Here is a 25,988-nt window from a genome sequence, read left to right as displayed (position 1 = left end):
TGCTTCTGGTCTCTCTGGGACTTTCCAGCTGGAATAGGAAGGGGTATCAAGTAATTTGGCTTATGCAGTGAAGAGTTACAGCTAGGTGAGTGGTCCCCCACCATCTCGATAAATCCTGGAATCGTTGACAAAGGACTTGGCAAATAGAGGTGAGACAATAATAGTAACAACTCTCGTTTACGTTGAGATTTACGGTAACAACATGGCTAATATCAGTCATCTCACTCAAGCCTCTATATAACTATGAAAGGGACACGTGTTATTCCCATTCTACAGAAGAAGGAGCAGAGGCTCAGAGAGATGACCTGACTAAGGTCACTGCTTGGTTACTTGTCTTCTGACACCAAGACCATATTTCTACACACGTTATGTCCAAACACCTTTGCCCTAGACATTCTCACCATCTGCCATTTTGTTCGAGTTACTCCTCAGTCCAATTCCATTCCATTTAACAAATATAGGGGGCAACATGGCCCAGCACAAGTAGTGTTGGCTCTGGAGTCAGAGGAGCAGGGATAAAATTCCATTTCTGAAGTTTACAATTTGTTTCACTTTGGATAACTCACTTGAGCTTTCTCAGTTTCTCATCTGTAAAAAGAGGAGGATTACTTGATGGCCACTAAGGTAACTTCTGGCTTGAAATCTATGAGACTCTTGCATATAGTAGGTGCTTACCAGAGATGTGACTAAGAATTTGGCACCTGATGCCACTTCGTTTAGCAGAAAGCTAAGGAAATCCATCCTTGAAGTCAATAAACTTCTCATTATCCTCAGGAGTTAGAGTTGCAGGCTCCCCAACTGAAAGTAGGCTGCCCCCCACTGATCCCACTCCTGATTCTCTATTTCCACCCTCTTAGGGGGCTCCCTGGACCTGATCAACATCCAACACTGAGAACTCATTAATAAGATAAGGTTTACTCAGTGCCTAAATAATATAATGCAATGTTTACAGAGTTGAAGTAAGTATAAAATAATTTTAGATTTTAAATCATTGGGAGTCAGTTCAATATTGTAAAAATTAAAATAGTACCAAAGTTAGTTTAAAGCCATAGAGCCATGCCAATAAAAATACCAATTGTCTCTTTGAGAGCATTAGATAGAGTGATGCCAAGATGTATTTGGAATAGCAGACTAACAAAAATATCAAGGGGAATTATGAAGTACAAAAAAGAAAAAGGAGGTCTGGCGCAGTCACATACAAAATTCTGCAGTATAACTGTGCTGTTCTAGGCTTCTGTGGCCTGGGGCTTCTCCATAATCCAGCTCTTTCCGAGCAGCTACTGCCACCTAGGAAGAGGCTATCCTGTGTGTTAAAAAACAAATATCTGTTACCAAGCTACATGGAGTCTGATACTTCTTTGGGGTCATAGGAGGAGGACACTCCCACTCCGGTGTATTAACCACCATTCCATGAGGCTTTCAGGCCAAAGGTGAAGTTGATCCACCCCTTTCTTCGGTTTTTAACATTAATCCTTTGAAAAGTGGGTTGCCTCATCTCACCAATGATAAGGAACCTGGCGTGAAAGACATTCTCAAGAATGCACTGTCAGAAAAAAGAGGTGGCTGGGTTATGCTGTAGGACTGAGGATGGCCAGGCAGACAGCCCCAGCGTGCCTGGGAAATATCTGGAGATGTAGGCTGCCTCTCAGCTGAATTAGCCACCTGGTTTCCTCTACCCAGAGTCCCCTAGCTCATTTTTTTGCCTTTTCAGAAACTGTTCCGTATGCTTACAAAGCTGTCCCTCCTTGCCCTTTACCTCATAGAATCCCTGGCTTCATTCCAAGCATGAGTCTGGTGCCACCACCTACAGAATGTCTTCCATGATATCCCCAAGATTGTGAATGCTCTCCCCTTCTGAAATTCCGTTTTGGTTATTCTCTATATTTTAAATAAACTTAGCTGGGTAATTCCCACCACCCCACTCCAGTAGTGTTCAAGTCCATGAAGACAGACACCATGTCTTTTTTGGTCTTTATGGTGTCTGTACTAAGGCAGAAAAGAGAGAGAAAGAGAGAAGGGAAGGGGATACAGAAATACATTTCACCCAACAGAGAATTAACAGAGAGAAAGAGGAAAAGGGGGAATTAAAGGGAGGGCAGACTAAGAGAGAACTAGTCCTAAGTGAAACAAACTCTAAGGATGCACAAAAGTATTTCCAGGAGCTCTTTCAGAGGTGGCAGAGAATGCGAATCTGACAGGGTGCCCATCAACTGGGGAATGACTGAACAAGTCGTGGCATATAAATGCCATGGAATACTATTGTGCTGTAAGAAATGATGGAGAAGTTTTCAGAGAAACCTGGGAAAGACTTGTATGAACTGATGCAGAGAGAAGTAAGCAGAACCAAGAGAAGAATTTATAAAATGACAACAAAATGATAAAGGGAAACAACTTGGAATGGATTAGGGCCTCTGATCAGTGTAATGGCCTGCCAGGATCCTAAAGGACTAATAATGAAACATACTGCCCCACCCCTCATAAAGAGGTGAAGGATTAGGAGGCAGAATGAGACAGTTTTTTGGACTCAGCCAATGTTGAAATTTGTATGATTGACTAACATGTTTGTGATGGGTATTGTTTTCAATTGGGGTTTGGAATGAAAGGATAAAAAGGTAGATTTCTGCTGGTTTGAAAAAATAAATAGTGCTCTGAGATTCGAGATGAGTGAAAATTAAGGGTTTAACACAAACTTGTATTTTTTTCTGGACAAATCACTCCCTCTTTGTAGGTTTCTGTTTCCTTCTACCTAAAATGAGAGGATTGAATGAGATGATCTGCACATTTCCTTCTCAGCTCAAATGCTTTCTGGCCTCCAGATGGGAGAGAGTAGGAAAAGTGTCTTGGAGGAGAAGGCACTGGAACTGGGCTTTGAAGAATGGGCAGGAATTGGCCAACAGGCTAACATCAGCGGAGGTCATAAAGTGAGCAAAGATTTATGGGGCGTTCAAGGAGAGCACATAGGGCACATAGTGGATAGAGTACTGAACCTGGAGTAAGAAAGACTCATCTTCCTCAGTTCAAATCTGGCCTAACTGTGTGACCCTGGGCAAGCCACTTAACACCCTATCTGCCTCAGTTTCCGCAGCTGTAAAGTAAGCTGGACAAGCAGATGGCCAACTAATCCAGTATCTTTGCCAAGAAAACCCCAAATGAGGTCACAAAGAGTCAATCAGTCCTGTTTGGTTTCCTCAGCAGGTACATGAAAGAGAAGTCTGGAAAAGAAGCTTGGAGCTAAGCCACGGAGGGTCTTCAAAGTTAGGATTTCATTTAGCTCCTGCCTCTGTGCTAACTAGTTCACTGCAGATGAAAACAAGCTCCCAGCTCTCTGGGCAGTGCAAAGTCATTAGACTTCGTGATTCATGTCTGCCAGGGTTGATTTCTACATTGTGTGATTGATTAGAGGTCAGCGGATCTCTTCCCTTTCCCCATTAGCCTGCCATATTTTGCTCTCCAGTGTTCATCAGATGGGCCTGAAATGGTCCCATCTTCTGGTGGCATCATGTATGGACTTTAAGGGTCTCCCTCTGTGAGGCTGGGTCAAGGTCACTTCACACTAATGTAACCAGGATTCAGCTAGGCTTGATTCTCTCTCCCCACCCTCTTCATCTCCCTCCCTCTGCTGAGGGAAGAACATGACCAAACAGTAATCTTAGAGACTCAGAAGCTGACTGATTCATCATTTTCCTTTAAAACTCAACTCCTCTGCTCTATGGGAGATGAATTCAGGGGGACGGGCGCTGAACAAAAGGGCATGAGAAATGGCTCTCCAGGAAGAAATCTCCCCAGGAGGCCAGAGTTGTGGTCTCTGCTCTCCAGAACAATTGCCCCATGGAATCTTGGAGGGAGAAACTGCCTGGAGGAAGGCTCATGGCACAGCAAGTGTGTTTTGTACTTGAGTTTGGAAAACAGCTCTGTAGATTTTTCTTGGGGGTGTAGCTCGCCTACAAAATTGATGTGGGAGGAGCAGGTGTTTATGCTGGCAGCTCTGCTGGGGTCCTGGAGAGAGGAGCCTGATTTCCTGACACCAAGCTTCCCTCACTTTCAGAGCTCCAATTTCCCTGAGCATCCATCCATCTACTAGTGTTTATCAAACTCTTCTTATATGCCAGGTGAGACACAGTGCAGTGCCTGGAGTCAGGAAGACCTGAGTTTCAGTCTGGCCTCAGACACTAGCTGTGTGACCCTGGGTAAGTCACTTAACCCTTTTGCCTCAGTTTTCTCATTTATAAAATGAGCAGGAGAAGGAAATGATAAATCACTCTAGCATCTCTACCAAGAAATCCCAAAAGAAGTCACTAAGAGATGTTATGATTGAAAATAACTAAACAACCCTATGCTAGGCATTGTGCTCAACCCTGGGGGTACAAAGACAAGCAGGACAGTCCCTCCCCTCATTTAAGTATTTAGATTGCTTGTCTCCCCTTGAGTTCCTCAAGAGCAAGACTATCTTTTGCCTTTTTTTGTATCCTCAGGGCTTAGTGCACAGTATCTGGCACACAGTAGGTGCTTAATAAACTTTGATGATTGAGTGACTGTAGCTTTCATTCTAACAGGGGAAACAACATGTCCATCCCAGCTTATATGTCTACACATACTATACACAAATTGAGTACAAGGTCGTTATGGGGAGGGACAGAGGGCACCAGCAGCCAGAGGGCTCAGGAGTGACTTCATGTAGTACTTGGCTCTTGAAGTCTTGAAGGAAAAGAGGGATTCCAAGCACAGCAGTGCCAAGAAAAGGGAGCAGCTTGTAGGATCACAGATTTTGAACTAAAGGGACCTTACAGGTCATCATCTCTTACCTACCCTTTAATCTTAAACTGAGGCCCTGTATGGATAATGCGTTTTTACTTATTGTTAATTTTGCTTGTTAATGAAAAGATCTTCCTCATTCATTAATGAGCCTGCCCATTAAAGGGAGTTTGATCAGAGAAGATTTGTAGGAAGGCCCACATTTTTTGTTAATTTTTTAATGAGGCACTGGTTCTCAAGGCTTGTGATGTCCTCTGGCTCCGAAAAATGTATAAGTACTCTGAAGTAAGGTTTTACTTTGGGGCTTAGTTTTTGGAAGAAGGTCTGTGTGCCAGATGAGACTCTGGGAAGCTGCTAAGCAGGCCCCCAGCTTTGAAAATCCAGATGTTGGTGTTTCTCTGTCTGGTGACTATGTATGTATGGTCAGATATTTGCATCTGTCTGTTCTTCTGTCAGGCAGCTGAAAACTCTGTCTGTAGATTTTGATTTCTCTGTATTTTCTCTGAAGTTCAGGGTGCTGACTTTTCCCCCTGAACTAAGTTAGCGATATCTATGCTTGATTAAAGTGATTATTGACTCCTCAAAAATTGCCTTTCCTTTTAGAAAAGCATATCAAAGAACCTGTGATAGCAGGCCCTCTTGTGTATGTCAAGGTGCTTGCTTTTACAGGCCCAAGAGAGGAGAAGCAACGTGGAGCCAGGTGGCAGAGTGGACAGGTGCTAGACTTGGACTTAGGAAGATCTCAATTTGAATTCTGCCTCAGTCACTAACTAGCAATGTTAGTGCCTTCTCCCCCAAGCCGCAACAACCTTGCCTGGGACGAATAACCTCAGAGATCTCTTCTGTTTCTAAATCCCATCATTCGTGTTCACTACATCCTATGATTCTACCAACTGTGAAATGCATCCTATGGGCCAGTCACCAGAAATTCAAAGACAAAAACAAAATGGTGCCTGCTCTCAAAATCACCTAATTAAGGAACTAAAAGGGACCTCAGTGGGGGTCTGGTCTGAGTCGTTCCCTACTGTAACATACCCCAGAAGTGATCAATCACCCAGACTTCACTCAAAAGTTTCTAATGAAGGAGAACCCACCTCCTCCTAAGGTAACTCTCTCCATTTTTGGACAGCTGATTGCTAAGTAATTTATGGATATCCAGCCTCATTTGTCCCTTCGCAGCTTCTACTCATCACTCCTGATTTTGTGCTCTGGGGCCAAGCTGAGTTCCTCTTTCACTGGATGGCCAGTCAATACTTGTAGACAGCTATCATGTTCCCACTGAGTCTTCTCCAGACTCAATATGCCCAGTGATCTCACAAGATTCTCACATGCCATGGAGTCAAGATACGTCAACATCCTGGTTGTCCTTCTCTGGACCATCTCTAAGTCATGAGTGCCCACTTAAAATATGGGTGTCAGAACTGAGCCCAGTATTCTAGTTGTGGTCCAGCCAGGGGTGAGGACAGAGAGATGGTCAGACTCTCTTCATGCAGCCCAAAATCACAAAAGCTTTTCTGGCTGACACTGTTGACTGGTCCATTAAGACCCCTAAATCCTTTTCTGACAAACTTCTACTTAGCCAAACCCTCTACCTCCTATACTTGTGAAGTTGATTTTTTGAACCCATGTGTAAGACTTTACATTGATCTGTTATTGCAGTTCATCTTATTCATTGGATTTAACCCAATATTCCAGCCTGTCAAGATCTTTTTAGAACCTGTCTCTATCATCCACTATGTTTGTTATTCCTCCAAGTTAACAAACATGCCATCTGTGCCTTTATAAGGCATTTATAAAAATATTTAACTGTGTAGTGACAAGCACCAGACCCCAAGGCTATCCACTAAAGACCTTCTGCCAAGCTGATATTGAACCATCAGTGACTACTCTGAGTCTTCAGTCAGTTCCAAATCCATATAATTTTGTAATTGTCTAATCCATAACTCTCCATATTTTAAAAAAGATACTTTATTAAACATTTTGCTAAAAGCTATGTAAACCATGTCTACAACAGTTCACTCTTCTAGCAGTTCATTTACTATGTTAAATCACCATTATCTTTTGTTAACCCTCTTTAATGATCTGTCTGAGGATTTTCCCAGAAATTGAAGTCAAGGTCACCGGCCTCTAGTTTGCAGACTCTTGTTTCCTCTGCCAAAGAGAATGACCTTGGCACTGGATGGAATGACTCCTGGGTCTGCATCCCAAAGAGATCAAAGAAAAGGGAAAAGGATTTATTTGTACAAAAATTCTTCAAGCAGCTTTTTGTGGTGGTTGGGAATTGAGGGGATGCCCATCAAGTGAGGAATGGTTGAACAAGCTGCAGTATATGATTGTGATGGAGTAGTATTATGTTAAAAGAAATGAGGAGCAAGCGGATTTCAGAAAAAACTGGAAAGATTTATATGAATGGAAAGCAAAGTGAGCTGAGCAGAGTAGAACATTGTAACAGCAACATTGTAGCAAGGATCAACTGCGAGAGCCTTAGTGACTTCACTCAAGACAACGATCCAAGATGTTGATGTAATGATGAAAATGTTCTTCACCTCCAGAAAGGGAAATGAACTCTGAGTGTAGACTGAAGCATAATTTTTCCTTTGTTTTTCTTGGGTTTTTTTTTTTGGTTTAAGAGCCTGGTACTGCACATTGGAAAACAAAGGTTCAGGTCCTTTTTGAAGTTCATCTGGGGCCAACGGTTCTGTTTGCTCTGGGCGCTGACCTGTTAGAGCAGAAAGCAGTCCCAGCAATATTAGAAGAAGTCATGTCAGGCATGGCTTGAATTAGACTGGTCTTGATCATCTAATTTTTGTTTAATCTCCTAGATAGATGCCCACGTTCTATGATTGTCTTATAAATCTTAAGTAGGCATTATGAAGGAGATGCTGCAAGGTTTCTGTTCCCTCCTGGGGGAAGAGGATAGAGGTTTGCCCTTTGGAGTAGAGATTGAGAGGACTCTCTGGATTCTTGTCTCAGACAAAAGTCTGAATAGTTTGTTGTTCAGTCGTTTCTGTTGTGTTTGACTCTTCATGACACCATTTGGGTGACACAACACCAAGACGTGACAGTATGTCTTGGCAGAGCTTTTTTCCATTTCCTTCTCCAGCTCATTTTACAGATGAGGAAACTGAGACAAACAGGGCAAAGTGACTTGTGCAGGGTCATAGCTAGGAAGTGTCAGAGGCTGAATTTGAACTCATGCATCTTCCTGATTCCAAGCTCAGTGCTCTAACCACTGTGCCACTGGGCTGCCCTCTCAGGCCAGTTTCCATCAGCAGTCACTGCCTCTATTAATCAGACCAGGTAAAGCCAGTCCCCTGATCCCTCCCTGCCAGCTCAGATAAACACAGACAGAATCACAAAATCAGATAATTGTAGGAGGAAAGGATTGTCAGAGGTGATATAGCAAGAACACACTCACACTCACCCAAGCAGTGATCACACAGGATCTTTAGTGATGTGGGACTTACGGCTTCTAGATGTAGGATGTTTTGAAATCCAGCTCTAAGCTGCGTGTTTACAGCTCCCTCCCTCTGTGCTCAGTCCGGCTTATAAACAGATACAAACAATGACATCTATAGTGAGTATAGTGAGAAGAGCTCCCAATTTTTTTATTCCTGCAGAAGTACATAAAGTAAACAATAGCCACAGGCAAAAAGGCAAATGACCAAAATACATTCCCCCCCTCTCCATCTTCTCCAAGGAAAACCAGGTCAGAGGGCTTTGTTGTCCTCACTCAAGGTCCTGGGCTTTGTGTAGGAGATTTTCCCCAAGTTCCCTTTGTGCTGTATCCGTAAACTTCCCCTAGACTTTCTGATCAGCCAGGGTGAAGGATGCACTGTCAGAAGTGGCATCCAGTTCATTATCCACCCAAAGTAACCAGCACGAGGTGTGCCCAGGTGGCAAGGGGGTTGGAGGAAGGCTGAGGGATGCAGGGTGAGGCTGAGACAAGGTCATTGTCTCTGGTAAAGAAAGAGAGCCCTGTCTGCCTCTGCTCCACATGAACACAGGAGCCATTTTTCATGTGCAGGTCACATGGGGGGAAGTGCATGGAAGGGCTGCCCAGGGAGCACAGGAACCTTTTCTTCATTATACCAATCAGCATATCCCCAACATGGGCAGTTCCTGTTTGCCCTCAGTAGCCAAGATGCACTGTACCCCTACAGATGCAGAGGCAGGCAGGCAGCTCACACTCTGGTAAGCTCTGAGAGTGGGAAGTGATCTTGGAAATCATCTAGTCAAAAGGCCACAGCCACAAGGGACCATCAAAGTTCTCCAGACCCTTCCTCCCATTTTGGAAATGAGGAAACAGGCTAAAGGACTTCATTGGATCGTAGATTTAGATCTGGAAAGGGTCTCGGTGGCCATTTCACACACACCATCATTTTACAAGTCACGATTCTTCAGTTCAATGAAACATTTATTCAGTGCCAGGAAGTGTGCTAGGTTCTAGGGATACAAAGACCTACTCTGAAGCAGCTTCTTTTCTACTGGTTGGGAATGATACATATACAGCTAAGTAAAAAACAAGTATTTACAAAGGAATTGGGAGGGGAGGGTATTAACAGCTGGGGAGATCCATAAGGGCTTCTTGTAGGAGGCCAGGGGTTCCAAGAACTGAAGATGAGAAGAGAGAGCATGCCTGGCATAGGGTACAGCCATTGCATTGGCAAGGAGGCAGGAGATGAAATGTCATGTCCACTCTCTGTTTTTCTCCTTGTCTAAAACCTCTGCAATCTGGTTCCTGATCTCATCTCACTGAACTGACTCTGTCCAGAGATTATGATCAAGTGTGATATACTTTTCTCCTGTCCTCATCCCTCTTGACCTCTCTGCAGCCTTTGCCACTGACCATCACCTCCTTAACTTTCTCTTCTTTCTAGGTTTCTATGGTATTTCTGGTTCTCCTCCCACCTCTCTGACCATTCCTCAGTCTCTTGCTAGATCTTCATCCAGGTCATGCCCACTAACCTGGGTTCCCCACCCCACCCCCATCCCCCCAGGACCTGTCCTGGGCCCTTTTTGCTTCTCTCCAGACTATCTCCCTTGGTGATCTCATCAGCTCCCAGGGATTCAACAGTCATTCTACACAGAGACAGGACTCTTCTAGATTCCATGTATAGCTGGCTCCCTAGCTAATTGGCCTCTGTTGATATGACATCATACTTCCCAAAGTGCTTTATACACACCGGGTGCTCAGTGTTTGTGGAACGGAACTGAATCTAATTTATCTCATGCTTAGAGAAGCCTTCATGGTTTACAACTGGGAAGCAACAAACATGATGTGGTCTAAAGAATGTTGGCCTTGGAATCAGAGGAGAATGAAATTTTAATACCAATTCCGCCATTGGCTGCCAGTGTAACCTTTGGCAAATTTCTGGCCATCTCTGTGCCTCAGTTTCCTCCTTAGTACAATGAGAGATTTGACCTTATATATGACTTCTAAAGTACCTTCTGATTATATATATTATGATCCCATTTGATCTTTCCAACAACTCTGGAAGGGTGGGTACTATTATCATCCCCATTTTGCAGATCAGTAAACTGAGGCTCAGAGAGGCAAAGCAACTTGCCTAAACTCACATAGCTATAAAAAGGTACATCATGCTGTTTCTCAAAGAAAGAGTGACTTCCTTCATTATACCATAATAGTAATAAGAATAATTTATAGAATTATACTTACTCTGTGCCAGGCACTGTACCGAGCACATTACAATTATTATCTCATACACAAATAAAGAGAGTTGGAGGAAGCAAGCACTAGCTCTTCAGGGAGGAGTGGGGAGAAAGAGAGGGCTTCCGGGAGAAAGTGGCCCCTGCATGGAGCCCTGAAGGAAAAGAGGTTTCTGAGAGACAAAGATTAGGAGGAAGGACTTTCCAAGATTGTGAGCATTCCCTGGGAGAGAGATGGAGTCGAGTTCAAGGATAGGTGGTACCCTTCTCCAAAGCCCCGTTGGGTAGCCAGGATCACAGAGTCAGGATTCAAAAATATTTTGACTGGAAAAAACCAAACAATTTCCCAGGGTGAGGTAGAGAAGAGAGGTGCTTTGTTGTTCAGTTTCATCCAAGTCTTTGTGACCCCATCCAGAATTTTGTTGGCAGTTACTGGCATGGTTTGCTGTTTTCTTCTCCAGCTCATTTTACAGATGAGGAAATTGAGGCAAACAGGGTGAAGTGACTTGCTCGGGCCCACACAGTTAGTAAATGTCTGAGACTATATTTGAACTCAGGAAGATGAGTCTTCCTGACTCCAGGCTCGCCCTGCTCTATCCACTGCACCACCCAGCTGCCCAAAGCCGTGACTACACAGCAGTTGATCAGACAAAAATGGGGGATGGAGTGTGGGAGAGAGACAGTGAAATGCAAGTTCCTTATGAACCAGCAGTTTGCTATGGCAACCCCACAAGCTAATGCAGTCATCGGTTGCATTAAGATTATCCAGGACTCAGGAGGGAGGGAGTGCTTTTGTACTCAGATGCTGGTCAGGGGCTGGTCAGATATCCGAAGTCTTCTGTTTGGGAAACCACTTCATGAATGAGGGTGGAGGGCGTCTAGAGGAGGAAACCAGGATGTTCTAGAGCAGGGGTGGGGAACTCCTGCCTCAAGGCCTCAGGCTCCCCACCCCTGCTCCAGAGTCTAGAGACTGTGCCATATTAGGACTGGTTCAGCCCGGTGGAGAGAAGACTTGGCGAGGACCTGATTGTTGTCTCCAGCGTTGGCATGACACTGACATGGATTCAGTTTGCTCAGCCTGGCCCCCAAGGGCAGAGCTGGAAGCAGATCTGGGTGTGAAGGGGCTGGGCACAGAGGGAGGGAGCTGTAAACACGCAGCTTAGAGCTGGATTTCAAAACATCCTACATCTAGAAGCCGTAAGTCCCACATCACTAAAGATCCTGTGTGATCACTGCTTGGGTGAGTGTGAGTGTGTTCTTGCTATATCACCTCTGACAATCCTTTCCTCCTACAATTATCTGATTTTGTGATTCTGTCTGTGTTTATCTGAGCTGGCAGGGAGGGATCAGGGGACTGGCTTTACCTGGTCTGATTAATAGAGGCAGTGACTGCTGATGGAAACTGGCCTGAGAGGGCAGCCCAGTGGCACAGTGGTTAGAGCACTGAGCTTGGAATCAGGAAGATGCATGAGTTCAAATTCAGCCTCTGACACTTCCTAGCTATGACCCTGCACAAGTCACTTTGCCCTGTTTGTCTCAGTTTCCTCATCTGTAAAATGAGCTGGAGAAGGAAATGGAAAAAAGCTCTGCCAAGACATACTGTCACGTCTTGGTGTTGTGTCACCCAAATGGTGTCATGAAGAGTCAAACACAACAGAAACGACTGAACAACAAACTATTCAGACTTTTGTCTGAGACAAGAATCCAGAGAGTCCTCTCAATCTCTACTCCAAAGGGCAAACCTCTATCCTCTTCCCCCAGGAGGGAACAGAAACCTTGCCCCATCTCCTTCATAATGCCTACTTAAGATTTATAAGACAATCATAGAACGTGGGCATCTATCTAGGAGATTAAACAAAAATTAGATGATCAAGACCAGTCTAATTCAAGCCATGCCTGACATGACTTCTTCTAATATTGCTGGGACTGCTTTCTGCTCTAACAGGTCAGCGCCCAGAGCAAACAGAACCGTTGGCCCCAGATGAACTTCAAAAAGGACCTGAACCTTTGTTTTCCAATGTGCAGTACCAGGCTCTTAAACCAAAAAAAAAAAAGGAAAGGAAAGGAAAAAGAAAAACCACCCAGTTTCCAAGGCTCCTTAAGGATGGTATGAAAGAGGTCTAAGTGTTTTCTATTTACCAATTCAGAAACATTCTTCCATCTTCTCTAGAGACTCTCTTTGCATCCCAAACATTCTCCTTTTCTCTCCTAGCCAAACCCAAACAATTCTAATTCGTTTTCTCTGTTTCTTAGACTTTCTGCCTTCCTCTTTTGACTCTAGGGCTTTTCATGCTGGCTGTTTCTGGCATCACTTCCCTGGATCTCTCAGCCCCACAGCGGAGATGTCAAATGTTGAGGCTGCAGGGGGGAACAAAGTCAATGCCCCAGTCTTTTCTTCCCAATGGAAGCTGGGGTTGGGGGAGAAAAAAATTGAAGGGCATTAAAATTAAACACGTGATTCTTGAGTGTATTTTATAGACCTTAAGTCACTTTGTGATTTTAGTTATAGAAAAATTATGAATAACTAGGCTCTTTATATTTAAAATGATAGAAATTTTTTGGATAAAATATGGATTAAAAATTTGGATCGAAATCCTACCACAATTCACTTGAAAGGATTTTGATTTTTGTCATAAATAGATCTCATGATTTTATGAGCTCACTGATATGAGTACACCTTCGAAGAAGGCAGGTTGCTCATCTCTGCCTCTTGTCTGTGACCTCTCATGTGTTTAGACATGCGGCCCACCAACATGCTGGGAGGCCTTCCTCAGTGTCTCCTGACATTGAGCAAACCCCCATTCAATGAAGTGCTCCTAGGCAATTCCCTGTTGTTCATCTATTCTGCCTGGTTGTACGTGACTTTGACAATATCCTTTTATTTTATTGTGCGATTATTAATGTGTAACGTGTTACAGTCTACTCGTCCCACCATGGTCCCCTCCATTGCCCTTCAGTCAACCCCAATTTCAATTCTTCAGAGACTGTGACAAATTGAATTGCTAGCTGCTCAAAGCACTCACTACCCTCTCTCCATTGTTACCAACTAGGAAAAGTAGGTGGTGAAAATGTCAGTTGACAAGCATTTATTAAGTGCTTACTGTGTGCCAAGCCCCATGCTAAGTTTTGAGACTACAAAGACAAACATATAACAGCCATACCCTCCAAGAGCTCCCATTTTATTAGGTAAGACGATGTGTACATCTTGCTGGGCCCAGATGGTACTTCACATCCCGCTCCCTGGGACATTCTGGGACATCTTGCCATCCACTTTGGTGTCACATCAGTGCATACGTTGTATAATGGTAAGTGTTTAATACATACTATTGATTATACCAACTCCCCCTAATAAGAATGTAAACCTCCCTAGGTCAGGGGCTGTTTGGCTTTTGTCTTGGTCCCAGTACCTGGCATTTACTATGTACCGACTACTCAAAGAATGGGTCAGCCCACTGGGAGACCTTCATCCCTACTCCTAGCCGGGTCCTTCATGCAGTCCATGTTCCACTGGGACTTCCCCTCTCTCCCAACTTTCTTACTAACAGATGAGAAAACTGAGGCTCATATATGTAAAGGGACCTGCCCAGGGTCACACAGTTGGAAAGTGTTGAAGGCAGGATTTGAATTTGAACTCTAAGTCAGCTCCTCCTATTTCAACCTTGCTTCTGGGAAGACTAGACTTAAACTTTCCATAGTACACTCACTAGTTCAATCAGTGCACATTTATTAAAAGCATATTTTTACCTCTATTTGCCTCAGTTTCCTCCTCTATAAAATGGAGATAATAATAATACCTAACTTCCAGGGTTGCTGTGAGTATCAAAGGAGATAATAATTGTAAAGCCCTTATCACACTGCCTGATACATAATAGCCACCATATAAGCATTAGCTCTTACTCTCGTTACTGCTATGTGCTAGGCACTGTGCTAAGTGCCAGAGATACAAAAAGTAGCAAAAGACAGCCCCCAACCTCAAGACGGTTCCAGGCTAATGGAAGAGAGAACTCACAAACAAATGCATAGGAAGCAATTAACAGAGAGAAGGAATCAGAATTAAGAGGGGAAGGCTTCCAATAAAAGAAGTTTTAGTTGGGATTTGAAGCCAGGGAGGTCAGTGGTACAAGCAGAGGAAGAGGGAGAGCATTCCAGGCATGAGCACAGCCAGAGAGAATGACTGGAGCCAGGAGCTGGTGTTTAGTTCATGGAACAAGAGGAGTCACTGGATGGAAGAGGACTGGGTGAGGAGGAGGGTATAAGAAGGCTGGAAATGTGGGAAGGGGTTGGCTAGGAAGGGCTTTGAAAGACAAACCCAGTGTTTTGTACTTGGTTCTGGAGGCACCACCCTGCCTTTCTCTATAAATGGAAGCCGTTGTAGAGATGCCTTCAAAGGTTTGTGACTCTGAACCCCTTTTTCTCTCCCAGAACAGTCTTCTGGGATCTGGTTCCCAGGCTAAACATGAGCTGCCTTGTGCCCTGACTCTTCGCTGCCTCCTGGTGGTGGAACTCTACCTGGCACTCTTCCCAGCCTCCCAAAATTCATGTAATAACTGCTCTGATGAGCCATCAATCAGCCATCTTGACTTTTGTCTTGGGACTCCGATTTCTCTGGAGGAGAGACTGAGGAGGAATACTTTGTGCAACTCTGCCTCACTTAAATCCAATTCACTTACAAGTCAAAACATCATCTCATGGCATCATCAGTCCTCTTTGAGAATGAAGGATAAACAACTTACAGAATTCCTTCCCCACAGGAAGGCAGGTGAAGATCATTGTCTTCATTCTACAGATGAGGAAACAAACTCTGGTAAAGGGACTCATTCCAGGTCACTCAGATTCTCAGTAGCAGTGTTGGGCAGGATCAGGACTTGAACCCAGAGTCTACTGACTCCCAGTTCAGTCCTAATTCTACCCCAATGAGGAGCAGGTCTTGAATTCAGCCCTAGGTCTCTTCCATTGATTCCAACACACTCACCATATACCACACTGACTCTTTGTATTAATTTGGAACTCAGACATGATTTTTCCTTAGGAAAAAAAGTGCTATAACTGATGGGTTGGTTCCCTGACAGGTCTACAGAAGGCTATATACCTCCTTTTTTTCTCATTTTGATTTCAACCTCTAATTTTATCAGTTGAGGTAATTCCCTTCTCCCCACCAAGGCAGATAATTATAATAGCTAACTTTAATTATTAAGTTTTAATGACTTAAAACTGTACTAAGACTTTTGGAACACCCTATGCAACACTTTAAAGTTTGCAAAGTGTTTTACATGTATTATATCATTGGATCATGACAACTCTGTGAAAGAGGTACTCTTGTTATCCCCATTTTAGAGATGAAGAAACTGAGGCAGAACTGAAGTAGTTACCCAGAGTTACCCAGTTTAGTAAGGGTCTGAAGTGAGATTTGAACTCAGATCTTCAGATACCAACTTCAACCTTTTATCTAGCTTGGCCCCATCTAGAGTCACATGTAGCATATCTTGGCCCCATCTAGAGAATCACACAGCTTCTGTGTGCCAGAATGGGTCAGGGTATAAAACCAGATCTTCCTCAAGCCATTCTATTCAGTTCACCTTGCTGCCTTTCATGTGGCCCGCAAGGAGTTAAAATACCTATTCCGCTCCCCTCTCTGGACCTGTTTCTTTCTCTGTAAGTTAGAACTTTGTCTGGATGATGTCCTTTCCATCTCTAAACCCTCTGAAAAATGATGTAGGCAAACTGAGACTGCAAACAGTCCTCAACTCTGAAGTGCACAGGAACTACATTAAAATAAAACTGAGAAATGTTTAACAAAAAAATTAAAATACAATTCAACATAGATAATATTCATTTGTGGTTTTCTAAGTCAATCTGCAGCCCAGGGGAATCTGTTTCTATTTGAACTTTATACCTATAGGGGAAGGAAGGAGCCCTGGGTTTAAAGTGGGAACACTGAGTTTGGACCCCAGTTCTGTGACTTACTCTAGGCATGACTGTGGGCAAGTCCCCTCCTCTCCCCCAGCCTCAGTTTCCTCATGTGTGGAATGAGAAGGTTGGGCTAGATACCCTCTGAGGTCTCTTCCAGAGCTTAGGTCGATGGTCCTATGGCAGTTATTAGGAGCCAACACACCCTCACCTATTATCTTCAATTACACAAGCTTTCTTCTCAGTCTGAGGTGCTCTCTCTTTGCATTTCTACTTCTCAGAATTCTTGTTGTCCTTCAGAGCTTAGCTTGAGGGGTCTTCCTTGATCCCTCCAGTTTTCTGGGCTCTTTCCTGTCTCAGTTTACCTTGTATTTACTTATGTTAATAAAAGTTAACATTCATATAGTGCTTTCAGTTATATAGAGATTTTACATATATTATCTCATTTAATCCTCATAACAACCCTGGGAGGTAGGTGCTGTTATTATCCCCATTTTACAGAGGAGGAAACTGAGGCAAACAGAGGTTAAGTGACTTGCCTGGGGTCCCAGGGCTAGTAAGTGTCTGAGACTGGATTTGAATTCAGGTCCTCCTGACTGCAGGCCCAGTGCTCTGTCCACTGTGCCATCTCATTGCCCCTAATAAGTGTCTGAGATCAGATTTGAACCAAATCTTCCTGACTCCAACCTAATTCTCTATCTGCTGTAACAACTATTTGCCTACAAGATGAGGGGCATCTAGGTGGCACCATGGAGCATCCAGTGCTGGACCTGGAGTCCGGAAGATTCATCTTCCTTAGTTCAGATCTAGCCTCAGACTTTTAATAGCTGGGTGATCCTTGACCGTGGGCAAATCACTTCACCTTGTTTGCCCTACTTTCCTCATGTGTAAAATGAGCTGGAGAAGGAAATGGCAAATTACCCAAATGGGATCGTGAAAGTCTGAAACAACTGAAAAATGACTGAATGTGAACATAGGAGATTTGTTTGCCAATTAAAACATAGGCCTTGTGAGGGTAGGAAATTTTTTTGGGGGTTTTTTCCATTTTGTCTCTGTTTCTCCATTGCTTAGGAGCCTTGCCTATGGTAAAGTCTTAACAAATGTGTATTAAACTGAATTGAAATGAATTGAATTGGCATTTTGTTCCCAAGAGAAAGATACCTTTCATTCTCTATTATTACTTTCTGGGCATGAGGGGATTGGACTAGATGACCTTCATGTTCCCTTCCAGCTCTCAGTCTATAATCCTAGAACATCATTACCACCACCATCATCACCCAGAATCTTCAAGTCTCTGAGAGGTGATTTGGGATCTGGTTTTGGCTGTATCCCTAAAACCACAGCATCCAGGAAAATGGCATCTGTCAAGAGTCAGTGGTTGGGCTAGACATAGACTCATAGATCTAGACTTGGAAAGGATCTCAGAGGCCATGTAGTCCAATCCTGTCATTTTAGAGATGAAGAAATCAAGGCCAGCAGAGGTGAAGATGTCTGACATGGAATTCATTGTCCTTCCTCCAAAACCTGTCCCACTTCCAAACATCATCCTTCAGTCTCCCAAGTTTGTAACTTTGGAATCATTGCTGACTCTTCTCTATCCTCAGCTAGGAGGCCCAGTAGATGAAGCAGTGGGCCTCGAGTCAGAAAGACTTGAGTTCATATCTACCCTCAGACATGTATTGGCAAGACACTTAATCTCTGTCTACCATAGACCTCAAGTATAAAATGGGAACACTGACAGCACTCACCCCCACCCCCACCTCCAGGTTGTGGTGAAGATCAAATAACTTAATATTGGTAAAGTGCTTAGCACAGAGCTTGGTGCATAGTAGGGATTTAATAAATGCTGATTTCCTTTTCCTTCCCATCTCCATTAAATCAGTGTCTTTCTCCATAGAGTCTCTCATACCCATCCCACTTTCCTCCATTCACACAAACAACCCTAGTCAGACTTTTATCATGTCTCCCCTGGTCTACTGACCTGGTCTTCTGCAAGGTCTACTGTCCAAATGGTCTGGTTTAGTCTTTATTTAGAACGTCAGCTCCTTGAGAGTAGAGAACACAGAGAAAATCATTCTTTGGATTTGCATCTCTGGTGCCCCTCACAGTGTCAGGCACATAGGAGACCCTTAATAAGTGCTTGTTGATCGATTGATAGTCCTAAAATACTGATCTGACCTCATTATTCTCCTCTCCCCCTTAGATATTTTATTCAACTTCCCATTGCCTCAAGGATAAAATGTAAACTTCCCTATTTAGTGCTTAAAGCGCTTTGCAATCTTTCTAATTGAGCTCCTAGGATGTCTGCCTTAACAGACACTGTGTGAGGTTCCCCATACATGACCCTCTCTCTCTCCACAGTCCACCATGTCTGGAGTACCCTCCCTTTCGATTCTGGCTCTGGAATCTCTGCTTCCTTCAAGGTTCTGCTCAAGGATGACTCCCTTCCTGAAGCCCCTTCCTAATTCTCTCTCCTCTCCCCCATTTCCCTGAGCTTTTCGGTTCTCTCCCTCTTGAAACTACATTGTATCATTTTGTACATTCATTTTGCGTTTATTTTGTGTCCAAGTTAAGGCAGGGACTGTTTCACTAGTTTTGTTGTAGTGTCCCTGCTGTCTAGCCAAAAGCCTGGCATAGAGCTGGTGCATCATTTTTCTTAAACCAATCTGGTTGTGACTTCCTCGTTCAACCAATTCCAGCAACTCCTTTTCCTTTGGAATAAAATAAAAACTCCTCTGTTTTGCTTTTGAAGACCTTCCCAACCTGGCCCTGACCTATCTTCCTCTTTGGAGGTTATTCCCCCTCCTAAATTCCAGTTTTCTCCCTCTCCTTCTCATACGGGACACACTATCTCCCATTTGCAATGGCTATCCCCTGTGGCTGGGAAGCACTCCCTCCATCTTTTTACTTCCTTGGGTTCCTTTAAGATGCAGTTTTAGCGCCATTTTCTTTCTGTAGGAAACCTTTCCCTGCTTTTCTTCCTCCACTCCCCCCACGACTGTTGGTGTCCTCCCAAACTACCTGGTATTTGGTTATTTTGTATATATATATATATTTGTATTTATCAAATTTACATATTATATCTATTTATATTTGTATATGATTTATATATTTTATTTATCTTTTATTTATCTTTATATATATTTTTATCTTTATTTATATATTTTTATATATTTTTTCCTATATACACATACATATACACACATATATATGTACATGTCTCCCCCTTTGGAATATAAATGCATGACAGTATGGATTTATTATCTCCAACTCTAGCATAGTATTTGGTGCATAGTATGTATGTAGTATATAACTTGTTGATTGATTGACTATTGTAGTTGTCTGTCCATTTTTGAAGAGCACCAGTGACATCGTGGTGTGATATCTTGACGAATGAGTGAATTGGATTTAAGTGAGGCAGAGTTGCATAGTCATCAGCCTCACTCTCTCTTCCTGAGCCATGGAACTCCAGTGGCAAGATGACCTGGGGATGGTCTGAGATGCAGGGGTGACCTTGACATCTTTCATATCTGACCAACCTCTAGGTATTCCACAGCACCCACATCAGCTGCCATGATGGCCATTGGAAGAAATTGTTTTCATCCACCTATTCGGCTGGGGGAAGTCTTCACATGCATGGGTGTAAACATCTCCCTGACATACCAATGGATTTAAGGCCCCTCAGTTACCCTCAACCTGGTTTAGCCTGTCTGTCCAACCAGTTTACTGGGGTGTGGCTGCTGTGCATGCCACAGCTTCTCGGAGCCACAGATGAGAGTTGAGTCCCAGGTGGACACCAAAGGTAGATAAGCAGCCCCAAAAAGGGCTCAGCAGACCCTCATACCACAGGAGCTAGTCCTCCTCGAACACTCCATACACTCTGATTGATTGATTAGTGAATACCATTACACCACATTACTTTGCTCTAAGGGGCTGAACTACTCAGCTGAGCTCAGTTTACTAGATAATGGGAAAATAGGAGAAGACATTGCTCTACTTTGGGCCCAGATACTGGGCTTTTTCAGCCCTGGGTCCAGGCTAAGCCCTGTCCTGGCACAAGTTCAGTACTATGCTGATAATTATAGCACCCACAAATCACTGTCTTGTCCTCATTGCTAAACTTCCTCACGTTCTGAAGCTCTCTAATCCCTCCAAGGCAACATCTATTCATGGTTCAGATGCCCCGTCACACCAAAAGAAGGACCTGGTAGATACTTTGTTTTTATGTCAGGAAGACTGTTTTTTGTTTTTCTTCTGTAGACACTAAGGTCTGCAGAATTTCCTGTTTAATCACCAAAGTAATCCTTTGCTATCTCATGACTCAGCAGAAAGAGGGATGAATTTAAGACAGCAACACTTGATTCAAGTCCTGCTTCAGACACTGGCCAACTGTGATCCTAGACAGGTTGACTCATCTTCCTGTGCCTCAGTTTCTTCATCTGTAAAATGGAGATAATATAGCACCTACCTCTCCGGATTGGGATGAGGCTCTGATAAGAAATAGTCCATGGGCTCCTGTCCCAACTTACACTTGCTCTGGCATGTTGGGTCCCCAGAAGAAGGCTACTTTGTATCTCTCCTGACAGTTCTAGTGGTAACCCTGAGGAATATGAAGCTTATCAAAAACTGTTGTGCATGAGCCCCCATCAGTGTGTTCCTCCCAGTTGATCGTTCTTCAGTATCAGTTAATCAATTAACATCAAGTAGCTTTTATAAAGAGATAGTTACAGAGAAGGCATAGCAAAAACTGAAGTGCAGCAACCTCTGAAATAAGGAACACATTTTCCTCTATCATCTGAGACCCTGGGAAGAGTAAGCTCAAACTTAAAATAGTTCTGGGCATGGCACAATACATGGTGGATGAGTTATTTTCTTCCTTACTGATGTCTACATTGGTGAATCGATTCACTCCTGGGCTGGGTCAAGCAAACCACTTGTCAGGTGTGACTCTTCAGCAGACTCAGCTGTCAGCAGGCTTCGTTATGGACTTCAGTGGATCTTCTGACCTTTCAAAGTTCACAGGATTGTAATCTGCCCTATTCTGCCCCTGCAACTCCTTCACCTAAGATTAGGAAGGAATGAACACAATGCAAAGAGAAAAGAGTAGTGCCATACATTCATAGCCACGTGGCAGTCAGATGAAAGAGTGGGCCCAAGACCTGCATACATCTAACATTTTTTGCCTGGCTCTGGACCAGGAAAGAGAGAGCTTTTGTCTGTTCATGTGTTTCATAGGTACACTAAGTTTCAATTCTGCAGAGAGTTCAAAGGCTTTGGTCACCATACAATAAGACAACAGGAGTCAAGTGCACATGATCTGAATCAAGGATGGATTCACTTCAGCATTCCCTTCCAGAAGGACACTCACCAAGCTTCCTTGTGGATTGCCAGTTGCTGCAGCATATCATGCCTCCTCTAAAGACTGGGATCTCATTGCCCAGTTCCTGCCCTCCCACCAATAATAGAGATGACACAAACAAATTGTTTTACTCTAGAACTGTTATTATTACTTTGACAACATGACATAGTGAAGACAGCACTATATAGCCCTAAATATACACTGGACTTGAAGATAGAAAACCGAAAGATACCTTAGAAGCCACTTAGTTGAATCTGCTTATTTTATAGATGAGGCGAAGAGATAGCAAATGACTTGCACATAGTTACACAGGTCAGTAAGCCAGACACGAAGAATTTAAACCAGAGCCTTTGACTCCAGAGCCAGTGTTCTTTCTCCCATGACATGTTGGAAACAAGGACTCAGGGCCCACTTCATCGGCATAGCCCTGGGCACTGTGCCATGGTCTTTCCCTCTCCAAATTTTCTTTCTTTAAAATTTTTTGATATTTTGATGTTTGACAATCCTCTCTAACAACACTCCTTCATAGATTCCTTCCCTGTAACAAAGAAATAATAAAGCAAAACAGATCCAGTCTGACAGTATATACAGCATTCTATACCCGTATTCTACACCCGTATTCTACAATCTCTCTACTGAGAGGAAGAAAATTTACTTCAACAATCCTTTCCCTTCTTAAAGTTTCCTAAAGCACTTTGCCTGGATCTCTCTTTTGCCCTCATTGCTCCCTACTTTAGATTATATTTGTCTATATCCATGTATCACTAGCCCCTCTCCAGTAGATAATAAGCTCCCTAAAAGCTGAGATTGTCATCTTTAAAAATTTGATGTTAGATACTTTATCATAATATCTTGCCCATAGTAGCAGCATAAAGCTGGACAGTGTCCAGAGAAAGATAACTAGGATGAAGGGCCTTAAACTCGAGATAGCATTAATTGAAGGAAATGGGGGTACAGAATATTGACAAGCCTTCAGGGAGCCATGATGACTATTTTCAAGTATTAAAAAGGGAACTAGCATGGGGAAGAAGGATTAGAATTGTTTTGCTTGGCCCCAGAGGGATGATCCAGACGGGTATGGGAGGGTGTCGAGAGTATTGCAAAGAACAAATATTGCCTTGGTATAAGAACACACTCTCTTGCCATGAGAACTACTCCAAATTGATGGGGGCTCTCAGAAGACTGGAGGCTCTCCTGCCTTGCAGAACTTCAAAGGCTGAAATGCACACCAGCACCTCCAGGCTTCAGCATCCTTATCTTCCTTCAATCCTCAGTCATCTTCCCCATCAAGCAGAAAAGAGATGCACAGGGCTTCTTGCTAAGGTTCAGGTTGAACCAAGTAGTCTCTGAGGTCCTTTTAAGCATGGAGATGTTATGATTCTATGAACTGAATATATATTCAAGTGCCTGCTACCAGCATGAGCAGTTATTAGGAATACCAGGGTCTAGTGATTGCCACTATTTTTATGTGCCCTGTTGCAGTTTTCAGTCTACCTAAAGCAACTGCCCAACATTGCATTAAGTTTTATCTATTTCAACAAGCGTTCATGAGTCCTTTCCTTTGAAGCTTGCCCCACACCCAGCAGCTAGAATGAATCATACCATGCCAGAAGGAATGCAAAAGGACATTTATTTTAGAGAGCGTTAGATATAGAACAACCATTCAGTGAAGACTCTCACTACCCATTCCCCAAACTACAACCTCCCAAAGAGATAAAGTGACTGGAGAATGTCCAGAGGAAAGTGACCAGGCTGGCAAATCCCCTCATCTTCTTGGGTTGTTGTGAGGTTCAAACGAAGTAAGGGATAGAAAGTGTTTTGAATACTTCCAAGGGGTACATAAATATCAGTTAAAAATAAAACAACTCTGGAATCCTTTTCTGTGTCCAAATTTAGTCTGGGGGTAATCATAATTATGTAAATAAGTCTCCATTCCAATGCATCTATTACAAACCATACATAGCCCTAGTCAGGATGCTTGAGACAGATGGGATAGGATCTGGACCTGTGATTTCACCAGGAGAGGAAGAACCTTGACCAGTACATGGACAGCAAGGTGGCACAGTGGACAGAGCGCTGGGTCTGAAGTCAGGAAGACTAGTCTCAGACGCTTACTAGCTTTGTGACTCTGGCCAAGTCACTATCCCCTGTGTGCCTCCACGTCCTCATCTGTCAGATGAGCTGGAGAAGGAAGTGGCAAAGCTCCAGTATCTTTACCAAGAGTTGAACACGACTGAACAACCCTGCATAGGAGAGCTCTCTCAGCTCGTTACGTTCGTGTGACCTTGGACGAGTCACTACACTTTCTTCCTCCTCTGTCCTCTCTCGCTCCGGGCTCACCGCACCCAGGGAGGCAGGGCGACGCAGGGCAGAGTCAGTGGGAGTGGAGGAAGAAGACCCGTCTCCGGCTGTCGGACGAACCTTCCCGCTCCTCTAAATCTATGCTTTCAGCTGTGCAGCCCGGCCCTGGAGCTCTCCACGCCCGGCAGCCGCAGCCCGGCTCCAGGTTCTCTTCTCCTAGCTTGAATCTTCCCGCCTCTCAGAACCCTTCCCACCAATCAGAGTCTTCGCTGATGACATCACCACGCCGACCTGCACAGCCCCCTGGGGAATGGAGTTCAGAGGGTGTCTCCCTTTGAGCGCTGCCCCCGAAGCATCACGGGAAGCAAAGTCCCGAGGGCGTACGCTCCTTCGCCACGAAGTGTAACCAGAGTGAGACGGCAGGGGCCGCGGTGGGATTCGAAGGTGGGCTCCCTGACCTCACGCCCGGAGCGCTTTCTCCGCCTCGCTTTTGGCTCCCCCCATCCCAGGGGTGTGAGTGGACTCACTCGGGGAACGTATAAAGTTCTTGTTTTAAAAAAAAGCGTTCGGAGGAGGGGGAGGGGAGAACCGAGGAAGCCGTCAGCCAATCAGAGGCGGGTAGCTTCACCGGCCCCGCCTCTCCGCTTCCGCTTCCGCCTTTGCTGCTGCCGCTGCCTGAGGGGCCGGAGCCGGAGGCCAGGGAGCCAGAGAGTGGCCGCTGCGGATCCAGTGCCAGGGTCGGGGGATGGTGTGGGGTTCCCCAGGTGAGTGGGCGAGCTAACGCCGGACGACCGCTATCCTGTCACCCCTTGTCTGCCCGAGCCCTCGGGGCCCCGTGACCTCCCCCGTGGGCTGCTGCAGCACCCCTCCCCCGCTCCTTGGGACCCCCCGGTGTGGGACTGCAGACATCCCTCCCCGTGAGCCCCCTACATGGGACTGCAAACACGCGCATTTAGGGTGAGGGTTACAGCACATCCCTCCCTTCTTGTGACCCCCTATATGGAACTGCAGACTCCCTCCCTTGCGCACCCCCTCTTATGGGACTGCAGACCCCCCTCTCTGTAATCCCCCATGTGAAACTGCAGGACCCCCCCTTGTAACAACCCCCTCCACAGCTCTGAAGACACCCCCCGGTTACCCGCTCCGCACTGCAGAACTCCCCCCTCCTGTGATCTCCACATGGGGCTGCAGACCCCCTTCCCCCTCCCTCCCTGTCACCCCCTTCTGTAGGGCTGCAGGCCTCTGTTGTAACCCCCACTCCCTGTCACCTTCTATGCAGGGCTTCAGGATCCCTGTGGATCCCTCCTACAGGGAGCTGTAAGACTTTTCCCCCTCTCTGTCACCCCCCACCCCGTGAAGGGCAGCAAGATTCCCCTCCCCCGCAACACACACACACTCTGTCACTTCCCATGTAGGGCTTTGGGGACCGCCCCCCCCCCATGTCCTCTTAGATCCTGTGACTCCTCATATGGGGCTGCAAAACTCCCCCTCCCCCCACTCCCAGTATGAAGCTACAACATTCTCCAACCCCCCCCCATGTCTTCCTAGCCCCTGTGATGCCCCTCCCCATTTGAGATTGCGGACCCTTCCAAGTTCTTATAGATCCCTGTCAACCCCTCCCCCCACACACTTACACTTTGGGGCCACAGCTCTCTCCCACTGTGTCCTTATGGTCCCCTTCCCACCCCTGTGAGAAACAGCCCCTTCCCTTTGCAGGCTTCTCCCTGAGCCTTCTGACCCACTCCCCTACTCCTGGCCCAGTGGCAGCCCACTCCCTCATCCCACCTCCCCTGCACATCAGTGTTCTCTGCTGTGACCCTTTTTCCCAAACATCTCTGTGCCTCCCCCTCATCCCTGCCCCCTCCCTCCCAGTGAGAGGACCTCTAGCCTGTCCCCCTTCCTATTCTCCTAGGCTTCTGTCACCCTCCCTCCATCTCCCTGAAGGCTGTTCCCTTTCTCATTCTCCCAGGCCTGCTGGAGCAGGAGCTGTCTAACTTAA

At 44.9% G+C, this 25,988-nt stretch overlaps 1 protein-coding gene across 4 annotated transcripts in view; it reads left to right on the top strand.

Moving 5' to 3' along the window:
• The first annotated feature begins 11,547 nt into the window (after window positions 1–11,547).
• Window positions 11,548–25,988, top strand: part of UBE2F (ubiquitin conjugating enzyme E2 F (putative)) — a 132,005-nt gene continuing 117,564 nt past the window's right edge. For 2 of the 4 annotated variants that reach the window (XM_072640590.1, XM_072640593.1), the window contains exon 1: window positions 24,275–24,753. The gene's annotated coding sequence lies outside the window, so the exon portion shown is untranslated. Of the gene's footprint in view, window positions 11,663–24,274; window positions 24,754–25,988 lie in introns of those variants that run through there. The other 2 variants (XM_072640591.1, XM_072640592.1) reach the window with 2 other exon arrangements.

The sequence above is a fragment of the Notamacropus eugenii genome, chromosome 2 (assembly GCF_028372415.1).
Source record: "Notamacropus eugenii isolate mMacEug1 chromosome 2, mMacEug1.pri_v2, whole genome shotgun sequence".
NCBI classification, from domain to species: Eukaryota; Metazoa; Chordata; class Mammalia; order Diprotodontia; family Macropodidae; genus Notamacropus; species Notamacropus eugenii.
Note: the sequence above shows the minus strand (reverse complement) of the source record. Positions and strands in the feature narration are given on the sequence as shown.